The sequence below is a fragment of the Grampus griseus genome (genome assembly GCF_964374135.1).
Source record: "Grampus griseus genome assembly, chromosome: 12".
NCBI lineage: Eukaryota > Metazoa > Chordata > Mammalia > Artiodactyla > Delphinidae > Grampus > Grampus griseus.
In genome coordinates, this window is record NC_139006.1 from 5,578,092 (window position 1) to 5,593,360 (window position 15,269).

The following is a 15,269-nucleotide window of genomic DNA, read 5'->3' on the forward strand; positions in this document are numbered from 1 at the left end:
CCGTAGCGAGGAGGTGGGCGGGAGGTTTCTGAGCAGTGTGTTCTGGGGCCAAATTGAGGGTGGAGTGGGGGCAGAATGGGGCAGCCGAGGGAGGACGCCCGGGCCCCCATCTCCCTGCCCCTCCCTGGCTGTGCCATCTCGGGCAGGTTGCTGAACTTCTTTGGGCCTCAGTTTCCCCATCTGTGGAATGGGGTCAGGATAGACGGCCCAGGACCTGGCACACGGTGACTGTGCACGCAGGAGGGGCTATTATTATTGCTGTGGTGACCATCGTGGTTGTTTGGCCTGTGATCAGCGCAGGTCTCTTTTGGGAGCCCGGATAGGTGGACTGGGGGCTGGGGGCCTGCGGGCAGGGTCAGTGCGGATCCTCATTCTCCTCCTGACGGTGTGCCCCCCTTGGATGGGCCTGAGCCCCCTGGAGTGGGGCCGTGGCCCCCATGGTTGGATGGGCTGTGCCCCCTTTGGGTGGGCCCATGTGTCCCCCTCTGATGGGCCACAGCCCCTCCTCCCCTTTTGTCCTCCCCCAGGCCCTGTCCACTCACATCCACACTGGCTGTGGCCTTGGCTTTGCTGCGCCACTGCCCTGCCCCCACGCCCCGGCAGTCGCCGGCTGCTGCAGGCTGGTGGGGAATCAGAGACCTGGGTGAACTCTCCATGATTGCCTCTCCGCAGCTTCAAGGAGAGCCGGCCTCAGCTGTCACTTGAGAAGGAAAATAAAATATCCCAGTGGCTTCTAAGTGGAAGAGCTGCCTCCCTCCCGCTCTGGCTGTCTGGGCTGCTTGCTACGACAGTGACAGGGAAGGGCCACACCCGGTCCCAGGGGACAGGGGAGACTTCCCTGTTCATCGGGTGTGAAGAGACGTGTCTGGCAGACCCAGGCAGCTCTGGGAGGGGCGTTAGGTCCCCCACACCCTAACACCTCAGGACCCTGGCCTGCTCCTGCCCTGGGTGCCTGGGTCACACTGCACCTGAAGTCCCCAAATCCAGCCTGCAGAGATGGCTTCCGGAAGTTATGCCTGCCCACTGGGGGCAGTGCCCGGATCTGCGGGACCGCGTTTAGGGCGTCGGTAGAACACGTTTCGTGGCTTTTGCTCATCTTGGCCTCGTGTGGTTCACGCTGCCACATGGAGGCTCACGTGGGCATCACTTCCCTTTCCTCAAAGTGGTGGGCATTGCAGCAGCCCCTGGGCCCTGGATGATTTTGCAGAACTTGACCTGTGCCCACTGAGGGGGTTGAGATGGGAAGGCAGGGGCTGCAGGTGGAGGAGCATCTTTTCTCCAAGGCTGGCTCGGGGACCTGGTTCCAGCCCGGACGGTCCTGGGCAGGGACCTTGTCCCAGCCTCCCGGGCTCATTGGCAGATTGGTCGAACTTGACCTGTGCCCACTGAGGGGGTTGAGATGGGACAGCGGGAGCTGCAGGTGGAGCGTCTCCTCTCTGAGGGCTGGTGCCGAGGCTCCTGGGCTGGCGCGGCAGAGCCTGGTGGGGGGTCCTGCCCTGGGAGAAGGTGATGACTGGGGAGGGCTATTGTGGGTGAGTTGTGGCTCCTGCTTCTCGTCAGGCGCTGGCTTCTGGCCTCTGCACTGACTGGGGAGAGAATCATGGAGAACCTGCCCCTGGGGGTGGGGTGGGGAACCACTGAAGTGGGTGGCAGCCTGGCTGTGTGATCCCCTCTTGGAGCCTCAGTCTGTCCATCCAGGAAATGGGTAGCAGCAGCTCAGGAGGCTGCAGGGAGGGTTAAGTCGGGTTCCTGCTGCCCGGCTCAGGGTCTGAGAACATAGGGTAAGGGTACCACTAACAGTAACAGCGCTCAGCCCTGTGTGCACGGTTAAGGCCGCCTGGGTGCCCGTCCTGACTTCTCTCATCAGCTGTATAACCCCTGGGACAAGTGACTCAACCCGCCCCCCCCCAAGTCTCAGTTTCCTCATCTGTAAAATGGGGATAATAACATAACCTACCTGGGGACTTCCTCGGCAGTCCAGTGGTTAACACTCCACGCTTCCACAGCAGGGGGCACAGGTTCGATCCCTGGTCAGGGAACTAAGATCCCTCATGCCATGCGGCGCGGGCAAAAAAAAAAATGCTCTGTAGACTTTTAAAAAAAAAATAATAAAATAAATAAAATAGCCTACCTGAAAGGTGTCGAGAGCTAAATGAGTATGTAAAGGCTCAGCTTGGTGTCCTCACAGGAGTAACTAAACGCTAGTTATGGCCACTGTTATTATTGCCGTTGTTGTTGGTTTTGTGACTGCAGCCAGATTGCATGTAGCTGAGTATGAGGGAGTGTGGGCTGCCTGGAGGAGGAGGCCGTTGGGCTTGTGAGTGTAGGTGGGACTCGCATGGGTATGGGAGGCGCATGGGGGGCTTTTCAGCGGTGGGGAGTGCGGGGATTGGGTGAAAGATGGCAGGCAGGTCCAGGCCTCCCCCAGTGCCTTCTGTGATCCTGGCCCCACTGTGCACCGGGCACTGTGTTAAGTCTGTTGTGAGTCGGCTGGGCCCACTGTGTGCCAGGCCTTCTCTCAGCCCTGCTGTCAGCTGCACCTCACAGCGTTGGCCCTACTGTGCTGAACCCTCCTCTGTATGCAGTCTCTTTTACTCTGAGCCTCACCCTGCTGTTCCCACTGTGCATCTGCCTTTGCGTCAGGCCTTGTGGCCTCAGTGAGGGATAAGGCAGGCCCTTTCCTGGAAGGCTCAGGGTCTGCTGGAGGTGGCCAGGCAGAGTTTTTGGGTGAGATGGCAGTGAGGGCCAGGATATGACTGGACTAACTGGAAAGGCTTATAACATCGAGGGGAGGGGAGAGGACATCATAAGCTGGGCTTTGAGGGATGTGTAGGAGTTCTTTGGAGAGACAACTTGCTATCACTTATACCAGGGCAAATTGTGGGCACAGACCTGTCTGATACGGGTCTGTTTGGCTGTGAAATGAGCACACTGGGGAGGAATTTGCCAGGGTCCCTGGGAGTGGGGGTGGGTCAGGGGATTCAAGAAAGGGTTCATGTCCCAGCTTTTTTCTTTTGCTTCCAGCTGAGAGACTTGGGACAGGTGACCATTCCATGCCTCAGTTTCTCTGTTTCCCCATTTCTCTTGGAGTGTTGCTGTGAGGGTCCTGAAGTGGGGAGATGCAGAAAGCGCTTACTGTGATTAATAAGCTTGTTGAGGTCTACGCTGTGCCAGGCGCTGCTCTAAGGGGCTCTGCTGTATTAACTCATTTAGTGGTCACAGCAGCCCTTCGAAGGGACACTGTTACCATCCCTCAGTTTATAGACAGCGAAATAGAAGCACGGGGAGATGAAGTGACTTGGGTGTCCAGTGCAGGAGTGGCCGAGCCAGGACTGGCACCCCGGCTGCCTCTGTCACTGCCTTGCCCGTCTGCAGGCACTGCGGGGGCTCTATCAACACCCCTCTCCTTCTCACACCTGGAAAGTGTGCCTCCTGGGGCCCTGCCGAGGGTATGGCCCACGTGGCTGGAGGCCCAGAGGAGGCTGGGCTGGGAGGGAGGATTTGTTCTGAGCCCTGGCCTGTGCAATCACTTTTAGCAACCTGCCCAGGAGCAGGTGGAGGCAAAGGCCCGGTGTTGCTAGGGCCTCCAGGGGCCAGTGGGGTCGGGGCCTTGCCTCTGGGTGGCTATAGCACAGCCTGGTGGGAAAGGTTTGGAGGTACTGAGGTTCAGCTACAAAGCACTTGCCTGGCACTGAGACTTCAGCCCTCAGGTTCTGACCTTAGGAGAGACTCCAGTGCAGAGAGAGGCTGAGGCTTGGCCTGGGGAAGAGGACACCACCTCCATGGAGCCGACAGGGATTGACACGGAAGTGTCCTCCCTGGCCATGCCTCACGCTGTTCTACTTGGTCATGCGTTAGATCCGAATGTGCCCCTCCCCTCCCGTGGCCTCGCCCTGGAAACAAAACCCAGGCCGGTATCGCCCCCCGCCTCGCCCCGTCCACCACCGCTTCCAGTTTAGCTGGGTCCTGTCTCCAGGCCTCTGCATTTGCTGCGCCTTCCTCCTTATCTCTTCAGCCCTGGGCTCCAGTGTCACCTCCTGGGAGACCCTACCTGTCTTCTAGTCCTCCCCCATCCCCCATCACGCCTGTCATTCATTGCAGGTTTATGCTGGTTTATGTCCGTTACTTCAGTCACTGCCCTTTGACGTCGTCTGGCTCTTTTCTTTTTTCTTCCTCTTTATTTTATTTTTTTATTTTTGGCCTCGCCACACAGCTCTGGGATCGAAGTTCCCGGACCAGGGATTGAACCCTGTGCCCTTGGCAGTGAAAGCTTGGAGTCCTAACTACTGGACCATCAGGGAATTCCCCATCTTGCTCTTTTCTTGATGTATCTGTGTGGTGTTTGAGTGTGGGTAGGTGTGACCGTGTCCCCCGAGGACCCTTGTCTTTCGTATTCATGGCTCCATCTCTGTGCAGGGGCTCTGTCAAGCTTGTCAACTGGCCGAAGGTTGATGCTGGTATCCCAGTCAAAGCTGGACAGCTCTCTGGGTTTGAACCCAACTGGCTCTGCCCTCCTGCACCTGTGTGGCCTTGGACTGCTAGCTTCCTGTCTCCGAGCGGGGTGGATGGACACTTTGGGTCAGCCTCTGTGGCTGGGGTAATCTGGGTGGGCTTCCTGGAGGAGGAAAAAGGCAGTGTTATGCTGGTGCTGGGAAGGCAGAGGAGGGGGTGGGAGGGCAAATGGCAGAGTTGAGGGCCAAAGCTCTGAGGGGGGCCTGATGGGGCTTGTTTGGGGGCTTGGTGCCATGTGGGGGCAGGTCTCAGCCCGTGGGCCCTGGGGAGCTGTTGAAGTGCTTAAGGGAGGGTTATCGAGGGCCTGGGGGAGGGGAACCCTTGGAAGCCGTCCTCTTTCCTCTATCTGCTTTGCTGGGAAACCAGTCTGGTCAGCCCCCCTTCCTTCCCTCCCCCATTCTCTCCCCCAGGGGTGGGGGGAGAGGAGGTTGTGGCTGGGATTCAGCAGTTGGGCTGGGCCACGACAGGACCATGACTGGAAACACGGTGCGGGGGGCTGGCTCCCCCGCGGAGCCTTCCTGGGCCAAGCGCGTGTGTGTGGGAGTGCGTGGGAGCACAGTGTGCGCAGGCATGCACGAGTGTGAACAAGTGAGTGAATGAGGCCGTGAGTATGTGCGTGTGTGACTGAGGATGTGCAGCAGTGTCCGCACGAGCGTGACTGAGACCTTGAATGAGAGGGTCTGCTCCCTGGCTTGAGCCCCTTGCACAGGGGTCAGAGCCGCCCCCCTCCTAGGAGGCCCAGGGACCCGGGGACCTTCAGGGCCCACGGAGGTCCCACTGGGTGCAGCTCTGCTTAGGGAGCTGTTGAGCCCCCTCCCTGCTGGGGGTGCCTGGGGTCAGCCTGGGAGTGGCCACCTCCCCACTCCCGCTCTCCTTGTTCACCCTCAAGGAGGGTCCCCCCACCAGTGCCCTGGCTCCCGAGGCTTAAAGCGCTTGGACCTGGGTTCAAATCCTGGTTCTTTCCCTTCCCTTCCTGACCTTGAGTGAGTTACTGCTGAACATCGGCTTCCTGGCCTGGAAACAGAAGCCCCCATCCCTCCCTCCCTCCCTCCCTCCCTCCCGGGGTGGTTGTGAGGATTACGTGAGGTACCCGGGAAGCAGCCCGAGCACAGCAAGGCCACAGGAAGTGCATGTGGTTCTCCTTCCCTCCCCCACCCAGAGCTGTCGCTGTCCAAGCCGGGAGCCCAGCACAGCCGCCAAGGCTCCCCTTCCATCCCTCGCCCGCCCGCGTGAATTCTACTTGCAAAATGCTCTCCATCCCATCCACTTGTCCCGCTTCCACCCTCACCCATCCTCCACTCCACAGCCCGAATGCACTCTCCAAATTCCGGTGGGACTTGTCCCTTCTCTGCATGCGAAACCCTCCTAAGGGTCTCCCTGCCCCTGGGAATAAAATCCCAATCCGAGGGGCCCTGCGGCGATCAGCCCTGCCCACCCGGTTCACACACACACTCACTCCGCTCCGCTTCCTTCCAGCCTCCGTGCTGTGATCAGCTGTTCTCTGCCCGCATCCCCCATCCTCTCGCCAAGCGCACCTTTCACCTTCCTCCGTGGGGCACAGCGTGGCCGTCGCTTCTCCTGGGAAGTCCCCAAGTTTTCTAGGCTGGGGACTGCTCTCTGGACCTGCGTGTTGTGGGCATTGCTGGGAGATGCTCTGTATGGCCCCCTGGGGCCGGCCCAGGCCGGTCTTGACCTCACGCCATCAGGTGCTTTGTGTCCATTGGGGGACTGCAGGGGGGACTGGCTGGGGCTGGGAGATGGTGGGAAGCAGGTGGGGTCTGATCTCCCAACCCTTCCACAGTGGTGCCTGGGGAGAGCGCCCAGCCACCTGACCCCGCCTGAGCCCTTTGCAGGACCTGCTGCAGGGGGCTGGCCACAGAGGCTTCTGGGAAGCTGGGATGGCTACGGAGACATGCCTGGGCCTCCCTGTTTCCAGCCTTCCTGCAGGGCCCTGTCTCTGGAGCTGCCGCAGATGGCAGGACAAGTGTCAAGCCTGGAGGCACTGTAGCGAAAAAAGCCTTAAAAGGACAGGAAAGAAGGGGCAGGGTCCTTCCCCATGTGCCGCCTGCAGCTGCCCCTTTTAGGGTTCCTTGGGGTCTTGGAGCTTAGCTGCCAGCCCCTGCCTTGGGGTCATAGAACGCCCCGCAGGAACTGACTGCTGCTAGTGAGCCCACGCTGGCTCTGAAAGCACTTTACCTCCACGGCATCCCTGTAAGGTCGGTGTTTTTAATGTATCATCGTTCCCATTTTTAAAAATGAAAAAAAATTTTTTTGGCCACGCCATGTAACTTGCGGGATCTCAGTTCCCCAACGAGGTATCAGACCCGGGTCCTCGGCAGTGAAAGCGCGGAGTCCTAACCACTAGACCACCAGGGAAGTCCCCCTCGTTTCCATTTTAGAGATGAAGAAACTGAGGCTCAGAGAGGTGAAGCTACTTGTCCCAGGGTGCACAGCTAGGAAGGGCAGAGCCCAGATTTGAACTCAGGGAGCCTGGGCCCAGAGCCTGAGCCCTGCATGCAGCTGCCTCAGCCTTGTGAGAGCCGGAAGCCGCAGCTCCACTCGCCTTTGATCCCTGGGTGGGGGCAAGGGGTGCAGAAGGGGTTCCCTAAATGTCCACTCGAGGCTGAGATGTTTGCGAATGGACGGGTCTTGGAGACAGCCGTGGGGAGTGGGCCCATTTTCTGGATGGGAAAACCAAGGTCAGAGACTCCAAGGTCACAGCCGTTAGTAGAGAAGCTGGGACCACAGCCAGGGTTTTGATCTCTCTCTAGTGGTCTGCCCATTACTATTTGTTTACTTGTTCTTTTTCTTGCAGAAGCTAACACAATAAAGAATGCATAGGGACTTCCCTGGCTGTCCAGTGGTTAAGACTCCACACTCCCAATGCAGGGGGCAGGGATTCAATCCCCGGTTGGGGAACTAAGATCCTACGTGCCGCACAGCACAGCCAAAAAAAAAAAAAAAAAAAGAATGCATAAACACGTGGCTGCAGATTAATGAATAATTTTAAGGAGTCACATGCGGTCTTCTTTCCAGAGGTGCTTAACATCCTAACTTTTGTGGGAATCATCTTTCTGTTCTAGTGTGACTGCCCCTGCAGACCTCTCTACTCGTGAAAGTAGAGTCTTGCCATTCCCAGAATCTTATAAATGGAATCCTCGCGTGTGCTTAGCCTCTGAGTCTGACATCCCTCCATGTGGTTGTGTGTCTGTAGTTTGTCCCATTTTATTGTGGGGTAGTATTCCATGGTATGGATGTACCGCTGTTTGTTTATCCCTTCATCTATGGATGGACTGTGTTCAGTTTTTTGTGATTATGAATAAAGCTGTTATGAACTTTCATGTACACATCTTTGTAGGAGCATATGTTTTCATTTTTCTTGGGTAAATACCCAGCAGTGGAGTTGCTGGGTCACATGGTCACCCAAATGTATGTTTAACTTGGTAAGAAACTGCCAAGCTGTTTTCCAAAGTAGTTGCACATTTTGCACTGAAGTAGTGACGTCTGAGAATTCCAGTTGCTCTGCATCCTCGTCAGCACTTGGCATTGTCTGTCTTATTTTAGCCATCCAGGTGGGTGCGTAGTGGTCTCTTAGTTTGCACTTTCCTGATGACTAATGATATTGACCATCTTTTCATGTGCTTATTGGCCATTTCTATATCCACTTCTGTGAAGTTCTATCAAGTCTTTTTGCCCATTTTTCTGTTGGGTTGATTGGCTCTTATTTATTTGTGAGCGTGCTTTTTATATTCTGGACACTAGTGTTTATTGTGCTGGTTTTGACTTTGAATGGTGACTCAGAAATTCTTGAACGAGAGTCGTAGGCCCACCCCTCCATCAGGTGTCACTTACTGACTTTTCATAGGGTCCCCTGGGAAGTTAATGGGGGATTTTCACAGCGACAGTGTGATCTGGGCCCGGGGTCCCCTGGGGGCTTGGCTGGGGTGTGAGCTGCCTTTATAACCACATAGTTCAGATTGGAATCCCAGCTCTGTGACTTCCTAGCTGTGGGACCTGGGGCGTGAGACTTTGATTCTCTGAACCTCAGTTTCCCCCTCTGTCAAATGGGGTAGCAGTACCACCTCATGGGGTTGTCGTGGAGAAACACTTGGCCTGATGTACACAGTGCCCCAAGTCCAGGCCAGTGGGCCTTGCCGTCTCTACCTGCACATTGATGTGGTCATACCTTAGCCCATGGGGATGCTGTGATCCTTGCTAACAAGACCCGTGTTTTCCCCTGCAGGTCCCCCAGAGTCTTTGAGGACACAGCGTTGCTGGTGGCTGTTTCTGGTAGGTTCACATCTATCCCTCCTTGCTGTCTCCAGCGGGTTCGTGTTGCTGGGACCTTCTCGTGGACAGGGCGTTGGCAGTTGCTGGGGTGCCAGGTTCTGTTGGCGGATGTGGTGGTGGGCTCTGTGTGGCCTTGTGGGGTGGGGTCTGGGCAGCAGTGTTGCCCAGGGTGGAGGTTGTGGGTTCCCCCGGGATGGGGTATTTTCTGGCTGAGTGCACTGATGTACAGATGGTGCCTGGGAGAAGGGGTTGTCCCAGCAGTGCAGCTGTGTGACAGTGGGTTTTCTCTGTCTCTGGGGTTCATGGCCACATTGCTTCTGTGCCCTGATGGTGGGCTGCAGGCTCAGAGAGGGCGGAGCCTGTGTGCTGGCCCTCGAGTTGGGATGTTGGACGTTGGAGGAGGCCCTCGAGCCAGACACCTGTGTGCCACCGTGGTCGCCATGCCCAGCAGGGGAGCTGGGGTTCCAGTCCCGGCACTGCCACTTTCATGCTGGGCGCCCAGGACAAGTCACTCATCTCCCTGTGCCTCCATTTCCCTGTCTGTAAACTGGGGTAATGAGTGTCCCCTCGTAGGGTTGCTGCGACAATTAAATGAGCTGATAGGGAGCAGCGCCTGGCACAGAGGAGCTGCTCAAAAGCCCATCACCACAGTGCTTTTCACGTCACTGTGTCTTGTGCCCCTCACAGCGGTGCTCCAAAATGGGCTGTTATCCTCATTTTATAAAAGGGGAAACCGACGCACAGGTGGGTCACCTGTGCCACGTCTCAGCTGGAAGCAAAGAGCGGGGGCTAATTCTTTGACTCTCCCAGGGAACCTGGCAGATTCCTCCCCAATGCACCCATTTTGCAGCCAAGCAGACTGAGGCCCCTGTGGGGCTGGTCTGTGCCCACTGCCCTCCCTGTCCCCCCGCCGACCTGGTACATCTGACGGCAGGGGTCTCCCCAGAAAGCTTCTCTATCAGGGGGAGTGGAGAGCGGTCCTAGGGGCACTGGCAGAGTTTGGGGTTTCAGGGAGAGGGAAGGCAGTCCAGGTGAGAGTCAGTGGGGTGGGCACAGGCTTGTTTGTTTTTTGTTTGTTTTGTTTTTGTTTTGTTTTTTTGGCCACGTGGTGCGGCTTGTGGAGTCTTAGTTCCCCGACCAGGGATCAAACCCAGGCCCCAGCAGTGAGAGCGCCATGGAATTCCCAGCACAGGCTTGGAGGAGGGGATTCAGGTACTGGCCTGGCTGGTGGTAGAGGGAGGCATCTTTTATTTTATATTCTTTTTAACCAGGAGAGGCAAGTGGTCCCAGGCGGGGACCCTGGAGCCTGGTTGCCTGAGTGCATATCTCTGTCTGCCGCTTGTGATTTGCGTGACCTTGGGCAGGGTCCCGAGCCACCCAGTGCCTCAGTTTCCCCATCTGTAAAATGGAGATGGAATCAAATCCCCCCACAGAGCTGGTGATCGTTGCTGAGATTTTTGGTTTCTGTATTTTTTTTGAAGCAGCCGGGAGCCCTGGCAGAGGAGGGAGCTGAATCTGCGGGTCCCCTCCCTGTGTCTTGTCCTTGCCCCCGCGGGGACAGGGTGACCAGCTGACCCAGGCCTGGGAGAGGCAGTCATGTGGTCAGAGACACCCTGTGGGCGTGGTGAGGAAATGCCCCACCCCCACCCCCCACCCCCCAGGCTTCTGGAGAGTCAGGCAATTTGGGGAAGCAGTGGAAACACATCTGGAGGGCATGTGGGGTGCCTAGCCCCGTCCGTGCCAGTGAGGAAGGGCTCGTCAGTGGGTGCAGCTGCTGGGGCGCAGGCACTGGCCCCCCGCAAATGACAGCTTGACCCCTTGCTGGCTCTGTGTCACCGAGCACTGTTCAGCTGCTGGGGCTCGGGATGTGGGGCTTGGGCTGCTGCGAGCACCAGTACTTAGTAGGTAGGAAGCGCTCACTCAGCGCTCCCAGCATCTTTCTTTACCTCTTACCGACTGAGCTGTTCTTCTAGGGCTGGGAAGGGTTGTCAGCCAGGCCTGGCCCCAAGGAAGGCCGGAGGAGGGTCTGAGGAGCCCCCAGCCCAACCCTTGGCGTCCACGATGGGGTCAAGATCTGGCGCTCTCTGCTTAGCACTTCTGACTGCTGTTCCCTCATCAGGGCCACACCAGTGCGGTAGGGACTGCAGGGCAGCGTCCTGGGAGGGACAGTGGGGGGAGGTGGTTACCTGTGCAACCCCATTTTGCAGAGGGGCAAACTGAGGCTGAGAGATAGGAAGGGGCCTCCCTGAGGCTGCAGCGCCGAGAAGCAGGTTAGGGGCGGGTTTCAGTCCTTGTCTGTGACACCCAGCCGTGGACTGGCGTCCTGGGTCTCTGGGGTGGTTCTGCAGTGGGCGGGCCTCCTGCAGACCTGGGTGCAAATCCAGGGGGCTGAGACACTTCTGTGCCTTGGCTTCCTCGTCTGTCAAATGCTTGTCCTCCAAGGATTGCTGAGGGCACTACTGGGCACGTCCTGGCTCAGGACCGGCTGCTATTGGGAGATTTTAATTTTCTTCATTCATTGAACGATTCTTTCTGAAGCACCTACTGTGTGCTGGGCCCTTTTCTGGGTGCTGGAGATAGAGCTGGGAATAAGCTGGACAAGAATCCCGTCCTCCCTGGGTGAGGCAGACAGTTCACAAGTCAGATACGTAGTGTGCCCTTCGGTGGGGAGCGCTGGGGTGAAGCACCAGCAGAGAGGGGGTTTGGGGAGTGTGTGGGTGATCTGGGGGTTGCCGTTTCAAATGGGGGGGTCAGGGTGGGCCTCCCTGAGAAGGTGGCATTTGAGCAAAGACCTGCAGGAGGAGGCAAGGGAGCCTGCAGGTCTCTGGAGGAAGGGTTTCCCAGGCAGAGGGAACAGCCCGTGCAAAGGCCCTGAGGCTGTGTGGAATGGGCCTCCTGGATTGCAGGAGTCTGCATGAGTCAGGCCTTGCTCCTTTGTTCCTGAGCCTTTGGGGGCCCCCAGTAGGCAGGAGGGAGGGACAGCCTTGGAGGTTGCCTGCTTCCGGAGCCAGGCCCTGGGCCCCACAGAGATGGGTTTTATCTTGGAACATGGGGGACACCGGTGGTGGTCCCCCCAAAGTGATCAGCCCAGCCGGGTTTTCTACCTGGCGTTCTCGGTGCCTTGGAAGTTGGAAGGGAGGCGGCCTCGCCTGGGGTGATCTTCCCTCCTTCTCCTCTGCCTCTCGGTCCTCCATCCATCTGCACCGCAGACCTAACGGAGAGCCTTCCTCCTGTGGCTGTTATCCGCTTGTCACTCCAGTGGCCCACCCGAGGACGATAAAAGGGCTTTTTGTCTGCAAGCACTTAGTTTCCTCCTCTGGGGCGATCCATCACGTCTGAGGGAGGCTGAGGCAGACAGACGGGGGAGGGGGCGGAGGGGGTCCCTCCCCCTGCCGAGGACTCCAGTGCTCTGAGGAGAGCCCCCTGGCAGGACCCAAGGGGCTCCTCAGCCCAGAGACAAGGCCTGTCTGGGGACAGGCAGGGGCGTCTGGCAGCGGGACCACCGGGGGGCATGGAGGCCGGGCAGATGCTTTGGGTTCCCCTCCTGAAGGCAAAGGCACAATATGGACCCCACATGGGAGGCCTTTTGAGACCCTCCTCATCTTGGGGGGGTGGCTGGGCTGGGTCTGGTGGACCCGGAGTCAGGGGCAGGGGAGCAGGCACTTCTGAGAAAGAACCACAGTAAGAGGCAGAAGGGGAGACGTGTGCGGGTCGAGGAGGACAGAAGTCCTGGGTGATCATGTAACAGCAACAAACACTTCAACACTGCACTGTCCTTATGCCCATTCTACAGATGAGGAAACGGAGGCACAGGGAGGTGATGTGACGTCCCCTGTGTGCAAGTGGCAGAGGGAGCCCAGCTCCAGAATCTTTTGTGAGGGTGGCGGTCCTGGGAGGAGGTGGCGTGTAGGCTTTGACCCTGCGGTGGTGGAGGTGGTGGAGGGGAGCGCTGGGTGTCCTGGGCGGGGGAGCTGTGTGAGTGCAGGGCACCGTGGGAAAGTGGGGTTTGCCCCAGCCTTGAACCTCTCCCAGCATGGTGCCTGGTAGCAAAGAGAGGAGGGGGGAGGGGTTGGGGGTGGGTGGAGGCTGAAGGTGGATGGGAGGGGGGCGGCCGGGCTTTCTGGATCCCCTGGGGACGGCGGGGGACGTTCACAGGGCTGGGATGGGCAGAATCACACCTCTCTGGACTCTATTTGCCCCACCTGGGCAGTGGGTCGACGAGCTCTGCCCCTAGTTGGGGGGACGCTGGTCCCTTCATTGGGTGGAGGAGGAGAATGTATGGGTGGTTCTCTCTCCTTCCAGCTCAGGATGCTCAGCCCTGGGCAAGCTGTCCTTCCCCCTTCTTCCCCCCACTTCCCCTCCTCCCTGCATCCCCCACCTCTCCCTCCTCCTTCTTTTTCCTTCCCCTCCCCTTCCCGCAGCCCCCCTCCTTCTCCCCACAGGCCACCCTCAAATGACAGCAATTAATGGTGCCTCTGATGGCGGGCTGGGAGGACGAGGCTGACAGTTGAGCGCGTCTGTCTGCGGCTGGCCCTCTAATCGGGCCCGAGGGACGCCCCTCCTGCCATGGCTGCCAGGCGCTGCCTACCTGCTCCATCACTCCCAGGGCAGCAGCAGCCGCCTTCAGACAGGCGCATGGGAGCTGGCACAGAGCCCCTCAGTCCCTGAAGCCCCCTCCCTGCCGTCCTTTTCCTATTGTCTTTTTCCTTACGTAAATGAGTGGGCTCTGGGGTGACCCTGTCCTGCCCCAGTTGGTGTATATGTGATGGCCTGACTGCCAGGACGCCCCTTCTCCATCAGGATGTCTTCTCTGCCGGCCAGCTCCTGTCCCCAAGTGACCTCTAGGGCAAACTGTCCCGCCCTCAGGGCCAGCTCCTCTCCACAGGGCCCTCATCCTTTTGTGTCCGCTCTCCCGGGAGGAGTGAGTTGGGTGGAGTCAAGGAGACTTGTCCTGTCCTGGACAGCAGGCATCAGTTAAATGCTGGAACCCTGGCAGTCTGGACCCTTCAGTGGTGGAGGCAGCTACCCAGGCTGGGAGTCTTGTGGCCGGGGGCTTATGTATGGTGGGGGGACAAGAAGCCCGGCCAGCCCTGTCCACACTGGGCCTGGAGCTTGCCCGTTCATCATTTAGCAGCAGCAGTAACGAGGCCCCTGCTGTATGCCGGAGCCTGCAGCAGGTAGTTTTACCTTGGTTCATTTTAGTGTACAGTAACTCCCCAAGGACCATGCTACTTATAACCCTGCTTTTGTAGATGACAGGCAGAGAGGCAAAGTGATTTGCCCTAAATGACCCAGGAAGGAAGGGCTAAATCTGGGATTCAGTCCTTACCTGACTTGTCCAGGGCTCATAAATCAGGGGCTTTGGGGGAACTTGAGGGGCAGTGAAGGAACCAGCAGGCCTGACCTGGGCATGGGGATTGGAGTTAGTGGTGTTAATAATATATGTATATATTCTTCTGTTATAGTTAAAAAAAAAAAAAAGCCTATTGAGATGTAATTAACCTGTAATAAGATACACCCATTTTAAGGGTTCATTTCCGTGAGTTTTGACAAATGTAAACATTCCTATAACCACCACCATCAGGTTGTAGAGCGTCTCCATCACCCCCAAAAGAATCTCCACCCACCCTGCACCAGAAGCAACCACTGATCGGCTGTCATAGAGGTTATAGAATCTTCTAGGTTTTCATAATAAAATTATCATAAAGTATGTACTTTTTGGTGTTTGGGTTCTTTCACTCTGCGTGAAGTTTTTGAGATTCACTTGTCATTGTGTGCATATATGATTCCATTTGTTTATCAGTTCATGAGCTGATGGACCTTTAGGTTGCTTCTAGTTCTTGGCTATTAATGAATGAAGCTAGAAAGTCTTTAAACCACTTTGCTTTTTCTTGCCTTATTGCATTGGCTGAGGCCACAGGGTAGCAATAACTAGCAGCAGTTGGGGGTTTTAGGGTTAGCTAGCTTGTGAGTGTTGTTCTTAATAATCCCATCTGACAGTTGAGGAAAGTGAGGGTCTGAGAAGTCAGGTGACTTATCAAAGGTCATTTGGCGAGAGCTGGGTGCTTTCTCCTTCTCCAAGCTGGGAAGTACCAGCCCCACTGGGTGCACCGATGTGCTCGCTGGTCCAGAGGGTCACGTCAGGAATTGGTGACAGGGTGGCGGTGCCTAGAATCACCCTTCTTCCCCCTGGGTTTCCTCTGCTGGAGAGATGAAGGTGTAAAGGATGTTTTGCACCTTCCACCTTCCAGGCTGGCACTGAGCACTGTTGAGTGAATGTCAGGCTTTGCGTCTCAGTCACGGAGGTCTTCTGGGGAGGTATTTTGGGGCGAGGCAGGAGCATGGGGAGTGGGGGTAGGGACAGAGGAGGGGGTCCCCTCCTCCCTCGCCCGAGGGGTGTTAGCCAAGATGACTTTTCAGAGAAGGAGGACTGTAAATTAAATAAGCAATCCCGTAAATAAATAAGT

General features: G+C 57.3%; 1 protein-coding gene across 21 annotated transcripts in view; it reads left to right on the top strand.

The window, feature by feature from the left end:
- NCOR2 (nuclear receptor corepressor 2) overlaps positions 1 to 15,269 on the top strand; it is a 222,235-nt gene that overhangs the window by 21,360 nt on the left and 185,606 nt on the right. For all 21 annotated transcript variants that reach the window (XM_082667549.1, XM_082667548.1, XM_082667559.1 and 18 more), the window contains exon 2: positions 8,756 to 8,802. The gene's annotated coding sequence lies outside the window, so the exon portion shown is untranslated. The remainder of the gene's footprint in view (positions 1 to 8,755; positions 8,803 to 15,269) is intronic.